Genomic DNA, 13,620 nt, shown 5'->3' on the forward strand with positions numbered 1-13,620 from the left:
TGTCTGACTTTAACCAGATTTAAGGTATACACAGAGTATTAACTTTCTGACATCTTTCTTAAGATTTCTCTGTCTTAATGAAATAAAATATTACAAGGAAGCAATGCATTTTCAGGAGCAGTTAGCTAGGCTCCATTGAAATACACCTTCAGACTTGATATACCAGGCTGCTGTACCTAAACAAGGCCAATAAAACTGTAGGTTATATTTCCTTTTTGCTCTAATGATAGACAGTAGCACAATGTGTTTAAATAGCTTCTCCTTTCCATGCATGGTCAACATTAACTGAAGGGGTTGGCATGAAAGCCATCTTCTGTACAAAGGAAAGTACTTCCCTGGTGGTCCATTTCAGGTGGTGCTGATGTTCTATGAAGAATGCATGAAGGAATTGGGTTACTGAAAAATGAACTTTGTCTCCATGTCCATTCAGAATATACAGGCACTGCAGTCTGTTGCGATGGTGAGTTACCTGAGTACCAAACACAACCTAGCCCTGACAGCACATAGCAAACCATGAGCTAATTTAACTGTTTTCTCAGCAGAATAAGGTTGCCTGAGAAAGCCAAAGTTAGACAATTCCTAAGGTTGTTTAGAACCAGCTTAACCATCTCTACATTGCACTAGATGGTGTGTTATACAGATATACATTTAATTTTTCTTTTGATCGGAGGCTGCAATTCTTCCTGTGTGACTGCAGATTTTTTTTACGAGCAGATTTAGTTATTTTCACTATCGTTTCTTATCCTAATCAATTGCCTTTTAAGCATCTGATTTTCCTTGGCAGGATCAAGTAGTGGAGATAAGTCATCTGGATGCAAGAACAGTTTTCTTAGTCATAAGGGAAGCTATGCAGTTCCCATGTAAATTTGTTCTCTAGCTTACAAAGAATCACTGAACTGAATTTTTGGTTTGTTGAACAGAGAAATAGGAAACAACCTGAGGTGTTCGATGGATGGTGATGGACCGCAAGGATGACTAGGGGACTGGAGCATCTCTCCTATGAGGAAAGGCTGAGAGAGCTGGGTCTGTTTAGCCTCAAGAAGAGAAGACTGAGAGGGGATCTCATCAACACTTATAAATATCTAAAAGGTGTGTGTCAAGAGGATGGGGCCAAACTCTTTTCAGTGGTGCCCAGTGACAGGACAAGGGTCAACAGGCACAAACTGGAACATAGGAAGTTCCATCTCAATATGAGGAAAAACTCCTTCACTGTGAGGGTGACTGAGCACTGGAACAGGCTGCCCAGAGAGGCTGTGGAGTCTCCTTCTCTGGAGATGTTCAGAACCTGCCTGCACACAATCCTGTGCAACCTGCTCTAGGTGATCCTGCTTTAGCAGGGGGGTTGGACTAGATGGTCTCCACAGGTCCCTTCCAACCCTTACCATTCTGTGATTCTGTGATAATGTGTCCTATGATTGCTCCAATTTTTTGTCTTCTATTTTTAAGTAAGTGTAAAGTTATGATCAAATAAAACCTTGAAATTAATGTAAAGGTGTTGTGATATTTGACTGAGTTTGCAAATTTCAAAACAACAGGTAGAAGGGGTGGTACTGTCAATTTTATATCAGTGAGATGTCAATTTATATGGTCATGAATCATATAAATGTTAATATTACTCTTTTATTGACCATCAAAGTCAGGAGAAAACCAAAATTGTGATTCTCCATCATCTAGTAGCTGGGATGTTTATTTTTGCTTAATGTTGGTGGATCTGTCAGAGTACTAGCAGCTACTGTGTTCCCTCGACAAGAAATAACCAAAATGAAGAAACCTAGCAAAACGATGATAAATCTGACAGAAAACTGCTGTCCTAGAAAGGGAGAACAAGGTGCAAATGTGAGAACAAAGTAAGATGAATAATTTGGCAAAGACCTGGTCACTATGAGAAATACATGATTAACTGGGGGTGTTGCTCAGACAGAAGTACCCCATATTAATTAATTTCATAGACAAAATTTTCCATTGAGCGTCAGTATGTGCAAAATTGCTAACTTAACTAGTTCCTGGTCTACAAGAATATGAAAATACCACTGCTATTTGGCCTATTCAAAGAATATTTCTTTTCAGAAAGATATTTCTATCTCTATTAAGCTGGTCACTGAAAGAACTCACCGTTAACAGAAATGACATAAATTTTTATATTTGGGTCACTGCTTATGAGAATTTGATCCATGTTTTTCTAAGTTAAAAATATTTTTTCAACTACATACAGGCAAGATGGTGTTTAGTGTTAGCTGTTGAGATCTATCTCAAGTTAGTTTCTATTTTATATCACTACAAAGGAATAAGCTGCCTTCCTAAAAGTTTTGATTCACAATTGAAGATATATTTAGCACTAGCAACTAAAGCTGTTATTGCCTGAAGCAATCTACACCAGCCATTTCTCTGAGATTAGTCATAGGATGTCAAGTACATATTAAGTGAAATTTAAAATATAAATGCTCTGTAGTAAAAGTGTATTGGTTATAATGTGGTTAAACTAAAACAAATTAAATATATGCTTTACGGATACACTTTCACTGGGCAGGCTGAAGGTCGGAAAGGTTAAAAGTCGGTATGTTAAATAAATGACCATGGAAAATGTGTGAAGCAGGCCATCAACACGTAAACCAAGGCTGTTGGCAGTTGCAGACATAATAAACAAATTCATCATCTGTCCAGGTACCATTTTTAACAGAAAATTCTTCATGAACATTTTGTATCATCTTCATGTTGTTCTTGGTTGACCAACCAAGGTTTTTTTGATAGAACACTGGATCCTGTTTGATTCCTGTTTCATAAAGCTACTGGTTGTCCATCTGGAAACAGTAGGAATTCATAGACAGAAGAAATCTTTGGACATGACCTGAATGAGTTGAATGAGCTGCACTGAGAATGTCCCTTGTTGCCACTAGCACTGTGTGTTACAAAAGTTTTCAACTCCTTTCCTGTGAGTGGAAAAGTGGCAATAGTAGAACCAGCAGAAAAGATGTGTCTGCCAGGCAAAGATTTGTTATCTGAGTATGACAAAATTTACAAAGAGTGGTGTAGAGACACAGGCATAGACTGCTTACTTTTGTCTTTAGAGTGAGTGAAGGCAACAGCGGCAAAGCAGCGCTGAAAGCCCCTCTTCTTTTTTTCAGGAGCAGCGCTGGTGACTACATTAACCAGCTGTGGAGGTCTGTATGTGGGTTATCTCCCAGATAGCAGTGCTGGAGGAGATTGAAAGAAAAGAAATACTGTGAGAGGGTAGAGATTGGCTAACTTGAGAAAGATGAAAAAAATTTTGTGGAGAAGAACTAGAGAAAGACAAGATACTAGAAAAAAGAGAAGGGCTATAAAAGAGAGAAAAAGATAGTGAGGACGTCAGGTAAATACCCAAGATATGTGAGCCATGGAGTTGGGACTCAGAGAAAGGGGAGAGAAGGATGATTGCCAGCTTTCTTCTCCTTTTTTAATTTATGTAGTTCTTTCTTAGAACAAAGTGGTGTATAGCTTACTCTGTTGCTCCTTGATTTAAGTTTTTATAGATCGCTATATCCTAAAGCACCACCTTCCAAATGCTGAGGTCTGGAATGTACCTGGTGAAGCTGTCATGACCCTGAAGAAGCAGCCTGGGTGTTGTCGCATGGTGCTCCTGAGACCGGTGTGCTGGGGAACCAGGGCAGAGCTGGCTGCGATGCTGATGCGGGGTCCTGCCTGCCTGGTGAGCCTGGTTAGATGAGAGTCCTGCCAGCACCAGCAGTACAGCTGGCAGGGCAGAGGAGAGGTGGTGACAAGTATGGGAGGCTGAACAAGCACTGTGTGGAATACTGCTAATTTTTCAAAGAGTGTCTTTGGCTAAAAAGACTTTGGGAAAGATTGGCCTAGAAATTGCAGAGGTTATTGGATTTTGTGAGAGCTGGAAGTCCCATGCACACACGGTGCACTGTCTGTGGGGTCTAGAGTAATTACCAAATCCCTTAAAAAGGGATCAGGAGTATTTTCAAGAATCTGGATACAAGGGAGACCCAAGGACATACCTGTGTGTGCCCCATAATGTTCTGATAAAAATACATATTGCAGTATTTTCCCCAAATAATATAATAATTTTATTTCTTTCTCACAACTCTGCTCAAAGATATGGCAATGAATCCTCATCTAGTGAATGAAAAAACACCAAATTCGATGTAATCAGGTTGGCTAGATTTGTGTTAGCTTTGACACAGCTGTGATTTCTGTGTGCCCTCTTATACTGTATGCTTAAGAAGAAATACAATTACTGATCCATTAGGATACATGGTCCCAAAGTGCTCAGCCATGATGACAAAAAGATAGAGAAATTGATTGCTTGCATTCCAGAAAGTCATAGTTGTAAATAACTTCATACTAAAAGCCAAAATGATGACATGACAAATGTAAATTGCATAAAGTATAAGAACTATATTATGAAACATCTCAGTAATACAAACAAGGTTAGGTTGCCTTTCTCTTCTGTTTTCAATTTTTTTGTTATGCTTGCAGATATAAAGGAGAAATTGCGTGTGTTTCACAATTACAGCTTAAAATATATTACAAGATCCAAGTCATATCCAGGTCTAAATAGCCTGGAAAGTTGTATAGTAAATATGTAATTATGACATCGTCCCTAACTAACTCTGGCTTCATCAAAAGCATTGGCAGCATTCCCACATTTTATGTGGTGCTAAGATTTCACTCATTGCCCAGTGGAGACCAAAAGGCTAAAGAGCTGTATTTCTCAAGGACACCAAATTTTTAAATATGGGAATATCCACTTAGGTATAATCATGAGGTCAAATATTTAGTAAAATGCTTATATTTAACTTAGAAAAATTATTCCAAAGGAATTCTGGGTGGTTAGAGTACTGCTGTGACAACCATCTTTGAAAAATCTAATAGCATCTTTTGAGCAAGGCATCATCACTATAATTTAAAGAGCATTATTCTATTTTCTCCCCAGTAAAAATGGCTGCTAAAACAATGAATTCAAAGCTGATTTAAAAAAAAAAAAAAAAGAATTATGAACATGAACATGTTAGGCATGAGAGGAAAAAATTACTCTCTTCCTAACCTCCCAAAAGAAAGAATGAGTAATTGGACTTGTGTTTACTTAGATATTGGAAATTTATCAAACTACAAACATCCCTGGAAATGTTCCAGTACAAGCTGTAAGCATTCTTGCTAAGGAAACATGTTTAGAAAGACATTAACTGACCTTTCCTGGACAAAATATCCCCCTATAAAATCTCAGAGAAGGGTCTGAAAAAACCTCACAGTTCTAAACAGTCATTAACCAAGCTAAGTTAATTTAGAGTATTTGAGGCATTAAGTTTGGTCGAATGGCAGCAGAGCTCTTGCTTTGGCATGTATTTCTTCATGATCCCCAGAGGCATTCTGACTGCTGGCCAGAATCATCCTGGAGATTACTGAAGGCATTTATTGCACAACCTTTCTTATGCTCACTGTTGCAGTTTGAAAGCAATAATAATTTCTCTGCTTGTGACTAAATTGTGTCCGATCTTATTACAGATACTAAAGGAGGAGTGGAGACTACACAATGTCCTTTTGTGTATGTTTGGGCATGGGATATTGTTAGTCCTCACGTCCATCTCTAAGGGGGAGAGTGGGGAGGACATGGTACCCGTTGTCCTCACCCTTCTGCCTCTGCAAGCCTGGGCATTGGAAAGGATACTTCCAGGAAGGCACACAGAGGCTCTCAGAGATGTACGTCATACTGTACCAGGCACACTTACTTCCCTTGGAGATGTGGGACCTGAGAAAAGGAATGTGCCCCGTAACTGATGAAAGTCAGCTGTTTACATCTTTCAATCTTAGCAGCACTGCGTTATTAGATAATGTTTTCATTTACAAAGAGAAAGTCTATACGCTTAATCTATTTTTATACAGAGTCCATGGCTCTCTTTCATTGGCCTACAATAAAAGGCTCCCATGATCTTCATCCAGTGCTTTTTTCTAGTGTTCGTTGTTGAAAGGAAAACCAGCCACAGTGGGCAAAATTTTATAATTCTGGAAATTTTTTTTCTGTTAAAAATTAATATAAGCATGAAAAACATAGACACCAAAATTTCTAGTGTGAATTCTTTCAAGGCTGTGAAACCCTATTTCTCTTCTCCAAGTTCTTGATAGCTAGTCTCCAGTCCCAAGAGATTCTACATGGAGAAATTCTTTAAGTGCCCCACGCTCTGTCATATTCAGATTGTGTATTTAGTTTATATTTAGCTCCTTTTGTCATAAAGGGACATCAGAGCTTGTGATAATTTTGCAGACCTTAGACTGTATCAATTTACTGGCATTAACTGCAAACTCTTTCCCACAGCCTTCTGAACTGATGGACTTCTGCCAATCCTCAAATTTTCTTGCAGCTTTTTTTTGGACAGTTTAACATTAAATTTTTAAATGCCATATTTTGGGTTTTGCTAGTTTATATTGCTCCCTATATGTCTATGACCAATTACCATGATCACATGGATCATCAGTGGTTTCAGTTTGGAAATCATTTCCCTAGACAGCAGCTAGTAGCAGAGCTTGACAGCCAACATGCCTATTCCATAAGAAATATTGCATACTAGTGAACCTATTTGTTTCCCAACTCTGCACAGTTAGGTGAGCATTCTTTCTGCCTGTCATCTTTAAATAACATTTATATTCATCAAACATCTTCACTTCCCTAGCAATTAAAAAAGAAATAATTACTGAAGTCTTTTCCCACAAAAGATTTATATTACTGCTGAGTTGGAGAAGTATTTCTTTTTGTTTCTTTAAAAACTATGCTAATGATTTTTTAATAGATATAATTCTTCAAGACTGATTTACTGTGTTTGTCACTGTGCTATATCCCTTCTGAAAAATAAAAAAAATTACATATAAATTAGAAAAAAAATGTTATGAACCAGAAAATGTGTTTAGGTACAATAAGTCAATTTAATATTTGTTTTATTCATTCCTTTGGTATGCTGAATTTAGCACTGATGGACAGACCATTTGCTGTGAAAGAAGCATATGGCAGCTCTAGGTGAGAAAAATCTCATTTCTGAATATATAACAGAATATGATTCCATATAAACTTCAGAAATGGCTTTATTTTCTTTGGGAGATATTTTTCAAATCATAATGTATAGCATACAGAGAATGGTTGAGGTTGGAAGGGACCTCTGGAGGTCATCTGATCCACCCTCCCTGCTCAAGCAGGGCCACCTACGACTGGTTGCTCAGGACCATGTCCAGATGGCGTTTGAAGATCTCCAAGGATGGAGACTCCACAAGCTCTCTGGGCAACCTGTGCCAGTGCTCAGTCTCTCTCACAGTAAAAAAAAAAAAGTTTCCTTACATTCAGGAGGATCCTTCTGTGTTTCTCTGGTCCTGTCACTGGGCACCACTGGAAAGAGCCTGTCTCTGTCTTCTATGTACCCTCCCTTCAGGTATTTATATACATTGATGAGATTTCCTGCTGCCCCCCACCCCCAGCCTCCCCCTCCCCGAGCATTCTCTTCTCCATGCTGAACAGTCCCAACTATCTCAGCCTTTCCTCATGGGAGAGATGCTCCAGACCCCTCAACATCTTCGTGGTCCTTCGCTGGGCTTTATCCAGTATGTTCACATCCCTCTTACAATGGACAATCCAGAACTGAACACAGTACTCCGGCTGTGGCCTCACCTCCCTCAACATGCTGGCAATACTCCTCCCAATGCAGCCCAGGATATCTTTAGCCTTCTTTGCAGCCAGGGCTCTACATAACAAATAATTTTCTTGCATTGTTTTTATTAGGGACTTGTTTATAGAAAATTAACTTTTTTCCCAACATTTAAGACATTCCTTTTGTTATTGCTGTGCTTTTCTCAGCAACAATGTGATGGCAGTAATTTTTCTAAAATCAACTTTAACAGGATCTACTTTATTATGTAACCTGAAGTACATATTTTGAGCTAATTTCCAAATAATACCCCACCTGTAGTACATCAGTTTTGTAGTTCAGCACAACTAGTAATTTCCCAGAACAGAATCCACGAATGAATAGTTATTGACATGTACATTGTAATGTTGCCTTAATGTTCATACAGTGCTTTGGAAGCCCATGCTGTGGAAGAACATGTTACATTGACCATGCAAGGGTGTTGAAGAAAATAGAAATGGATTAGCATGCTCTTGGATGTTCATGCAGGTAGTGGAATTTTAAGGGCAGAGTCTTGCATATTCTCACTCCTCTGAGTGAATTTTACAAATGCAAGTTGTTCTTTTAGTTGCAATTCTATCAATTAGTACTGCCAGTCCTCAATTAAGACAAGCTGGCTCAGAAAGTGAAGAGGTCACATGATCGTAGTGGACCAAGAGGAGCGTCACTTCTCTGTGCATTTCATCCATCAGTCTCTACAGTGATGCTGTCAGCAGGGAGGAGATATTACAAGGGAAGGATGGCCACAAAAACCTGTCTGTTTGGACCTTCAATAAATATTTCTAAGGCAGGCCATATAAATTGAAGTTATACAGATCAAGTAGAATGATGCTATGGTAAGAGACAGTGAAGACAATCCCAGTAATGTTTGTTGACTCGTGTTTGTTAACCTGAAGCTGCATCTCTTTTGCAGGTGGGGAACCTCAAGCAATATTCTATGTGATGTCCATTAACCTTTAATGCATTAGACCCTACCTGTATTGGGGGCCTTATCTGAGAGAATTAGAGCAAGGTATTCTGAGCTGCTTATAATTTCCATCTCCCATTTGTTTCAAGCCTGTCTAAATGAAGAATTTTGAAAATGGATGCCTAGGTGACCTAGTAGCATCATCCAGAAAGTTTTTGGAACAGCTACCAACGTCATTTTAATCTATCAGTTCCAAGACCTGCACTTTATAACCACAAAACTGAGGACTCTTCATTCTTATCTGTCACCAGGTTTCAGTCTTTTCTTGTTCCAGTGTTGTCCATTATTTAACAATTGCAATATAACATCTGGCAGATGCTATTTATGTTTACATTTTTGTTCTTCCCCTTCATCACTGAGAGCAGTAAGAGCCTTAACACTTGTATGCCATTTGTCCTTCAATGAAAGCAGCTGATGTACATTCTTCCCCCCACTTAGATAAAGAGCAGTTTAATGAGATTTGAGTGCTGTTTCTGGTAAGAGGCCAGTGGCTGATTAGTGAACTAGGAGTATACTGACCTCTTCCTTTAACCTACTTTATATTCACCTCATGTTGACACACCAGTGTAAAGCTTTGAGCCAAATATATAATGTTTCCATGATTCCACACCCAAATTTTCACTCACAAATACCTTTATGCATGCAGCAGGCTTACTGAATGTTATTCGATTTCCACGGTTCATTGCTGAAACTGGATATGTAGACATAGATGCTAGCTGTGTAGAGATCCTATGCCTCACCTTTTAGAAATGATCTTTGATTTTACATATTTTGAAGTATCTTTAAAAATATTTTGATAATTAAGATTAATTTCTTTAACCATTTTTCTGTAAGTGGTTAAGCATAATTTAAAAAACAATACTACACATTTGGAATTTTCTTCACGTGATGGACCATACCTGTGCTGGTATTTATCATATTTGCAAGATAAAATTTCAGAGTAATAGCAGAGTCTTTTAAACTCTATTAAATTGATTTTTAGACCTGACTTGCATCAAGTAGTGGATAGAAAAGGGTTACAGCAGAATACATCTATAAAAATTCTGCGCTAAATCAAACTATGCTGGAATGTAACAGTTGCTGCCTTCGTGAGTGTCAATGCTATTTGCTGATGCAGCTCAGTGCAGTTGAACCACCACAAGGGAGGCATTTCAAGAGCTCGGTGTTCAAGCATCTCTTGGATGAAATCCATAAAAGAGCAGACACGAACTGAGTAATAAATCCTGTAGACATATATGCTGGTGCCATGAAATGGTATCAGTAATCCTATCCACAGTCACAATTAAAGTATCACAGAGGAAGTCTACAAATATTTTTCCTTTTAATAAAAAAACTACATGAAAGCAACAAAGTAAGAAATGATAGAAATTTTTATATAACAATGATGTTCTATTTCCAGTTGTTAATATTTCATAACGGTGAAATATATGGCTGCCTTTCTCCCTGTAAAAGCTGAAACATAAAAAATATGCCAATAAAGGCCAGGCCCTTAGACTTTTTATGCACAGATGCAAGCATGAAAGATTCTGCATATATCGACTAACGTGCTGGCATTCTTAAATTCCGTAGGAGTGTCTAACAGCTGGTTGTATATACTTGAGCATCTCAAGGCAGCTTATGACACTGCCGATTGAAGGGTCCTAACTCATTAAAATCTACAGAAGACTTCCAAGCTTAAATAACTAGAAAGTTGCAGCCTGCTTTTTGCAAGGCCATTAGTCAAAAAATGTTGAGGACGTGGTTTTCAGGACTGGGCATAATAATGAACAATTTATCCAGAATTTCACTGTTAGCAGGCTGTTACAGGAGCAAATCCATCCTGAACCACATGTGACCCTCTCGGTCTCTACCAGGACTTCTGAGGTTGCTCTGACAGCTGTCATCTTTGACAGACTACTTCCTAATGATCACATCTGAGGATGTGAAAGTTATTTTGCCAAAAACTTAGGTAGTATGCAAATTAAAACAAATACTAGAGAGAATCTTCCATGGCAGATATGTAAATGTTAAGTACACTGCATTAAAAATAATGAAATCCTAAATCACAGATAGGTAAGTTACAAATAACAAGTAGTTATTAGGCATGCACGGAAGAGCTTTCAAATTGTCTCCATCATGATCCATTAGTGTGTTTCCGTGTTAACCTTGCAAACTGACAGATTATGGGCAGCCATTATTTGGGGAGGACAAATACAGTTCCTTTCAAATGGCGTATTTAATGATGAAGAACAGAAATATATTATTTTCATATACTTTGCATCTCATTAAACTTTCTTTTCTGAGTGGTTCCATTTATTTCACATTTCTTTTAATGTGAATTTGACTGAACTAAATTTGACCCCTCATTTCTAAGTCAGCATTTTAATTTAGTTCTTCTAGTGGGCAGGGTCTCACAGTGTGCATTCGGAGCAGCTCTAGCCAGCTGTTCTGGTTTCGGCAGGGATAGAGTTAATTTTCTTCCTAGCAGCTGGTGTAGTGCTGTGTTTTGTATTTAGGATGAGAATAAAGTTGATAACACACTCATGTTTTTAGTTGTTGCCATGCAGTCAAGGACTTTTTAACTTCTCATACTGCCTTGCCAACGAGAAGGCGGGGGCACCCAAGAAGCTGGGAGAGCACAACCAGGACAGCTGACCCAAACTGCCCAAAGGGACATTCCGTACCATAAGATGTCATGCTCATATATAGCTGAGGGTTGGCCAGGAGGCAGGGCAGCTCAGGGTCTTGCAGACCATTGGCTTCGGGTGGTGAGAAATTGTGCTGTTCATCACTTGTTTTGTACATTCTTTCATTATCATCATCATCATCATCATCATCATCATCACATCATCATCATCTTCCTTTTCCGTTCTATTAAACTGTCTTGATCTCAACCCATGAGTTCTACTTTTTTTTTTTTTTAATTTTTAATTCTCCCCCCCCATCCCACTGGCAGGAGGGTGAGTGAGCAAACAGCTGTGTGGTTCTTTTAGCTGGCTGTCGGGTTAAACCACAACACCATCAAGGTGCTTACATTTTCCTGTATACATCCTTTTCAAAGAAGTGATATGAGTAACACCATCATAATGTGGACTGTGCTCCTTGTGAAGACTGCAGGCAAATTTCAGACCTTTTTATTTTCCAGTCCACCAGTCCACGGGTAATTTCTGTTATACGATAGATGCAGGAAGGATTTCAACGTCTGAACGTACAGATTTTAAGATATGTGCACAGTATGTGCCTGTGTCTTCCCTACAATTTTGTAAAGTTATTTCTTCCCAAGAAATGCATAGGGATCAGTGGGTTTAGCAGTTGGCTGCTGGTGAGTGGGGCAATTTTATGTGCCAAACTTACTTGGAGAATCCCTTGGAATGGACTTGCTTCCTCTGATTGGAGCATGAGATGTTGTGGAAGGAGCGTTTTGGTTCATGAGAGGAAATCCAGAGGAGATCTTTCCTTTTGCTACAGTTTTGACCTATTGCACTGAATATCATATAGCTGGGGAAATGCATGGGACTTTTTCTGCACTATATTCCAGGAAGGATCAAGGCTCCAAGTTGCCAAGTGAAAATGAAGTTGGCTTTGTTAAGACTGTTGGAGGAATGTTGGAGGAGGGGAAAATGGTCAAGATAAAGACATATTTGAAATTCATTTGGGAGTGGACAGGATAACAACAGCAAAACCCCTCCACCAAGACTACATGGTACAGTCAATGAAAGATCTTTTTAAATTAGTCTAAGAATTTGAGTTTTACCAGTCTTTTCGTGCTTCTCTGTATTAATGAAATTGACACTAAAATGCATCATGACTTAAATACATGTAGGACAACAGTTGTTATCTTGACTTAATGATAGTTTTTGTAAAATCTGATTAATTTTTAATTTGTAACACACCTACATTTCACAGGGGTAATCACATAATCCAGATAATCTGGAGATAATCTGTTGATGACCCTAACCCAGACTGCACTGTGTTATATTCTGTACTCCTTTCCATTCATGAAACTATTTTTAACAACACAGTTAAGAAAACAATCCTTACTATAAATAAAAAGGCACAGCTCCCCATCCCAATTGCAAAAAAATAGATTTATACTGATCAGAAATTAATGAAATAAAGGCTGAAAGTAGCCCATCAGGAAGGCCAAATGGCAGCAACATAACAGTATTGATGACTTTTATTTATAATGGGACCCCTTGTCCCATTTAACCAGTTGGAGAATGCCATACTTATATAGCGTATTTATTTACTACTTACTGATTCTTTTACTTTTTGAGTGGGTGAAGAGGGTGTTTGGCCATAGGATAAGAAATAGCTTCAATTTTTAAAGATTAACCCATTTTAGACCAACACATACAAACACATTAACCTAATTGCTTGGATACCTTTTAGCTCCTAAGGGTGGAATGGCTAGCATTTACTTTTTAAAACTCACTTTTTAGACAGTATTTAGAGACATGATAACACATTAAAAAATGTAAAGAAAGAGAAGAACTACTATTTTGATAATATAAGAAATTTACGTTATTTTATTGCTAAATATAAAGACATTACAATTAAATAACTAATTTGCCTTTTTAAGAAGTCTGCTGTTTTCCTGCTAGTTGCAATAATAACTTAGTTATCTCATCAAATTTGACAGATTGATTCTGTGATTTGTTTCTCAGATAAAGAGTTCAACTATTTTTTCAAAGACATTCTTCCAACAGGTACCTGAGACACTTAAAACAGTGTTTAAATCTGCAAATGTCTAGATATATTTGGGAAATTAATATTATGGAAAATATAATAAAAAACCAGGATATAATTTACCTGAATTCTGGGATAATTTTGTTACATAAGAAGATACATAATCCCAGTTATTAATTTAGGGCAGAAAATTGCAGTGCTGATAACATCATGAAGTGCTTGCTGAAATTCTAAATGCTGGTAAGAGCAATTTTTTTTCTAATTTATAGCTATCTGGTAATTAATGTGGCAACCAAAGCAAGTCCGTATACTAAA

This window comes from Grus americana, chromosome Z (assembly GCF_028858705.1).
Source record: "Grus americana isolate bGruAme1 chromosome Z, bGruAme1.mat, whole genome shotgun sequence".
Taxonomy (NCBI): domain Eukaryota; kingdom Metazoa; phylum Chordata; class Aves; order Gruiformes; family Gruidae; genus Grus; species Grus americana.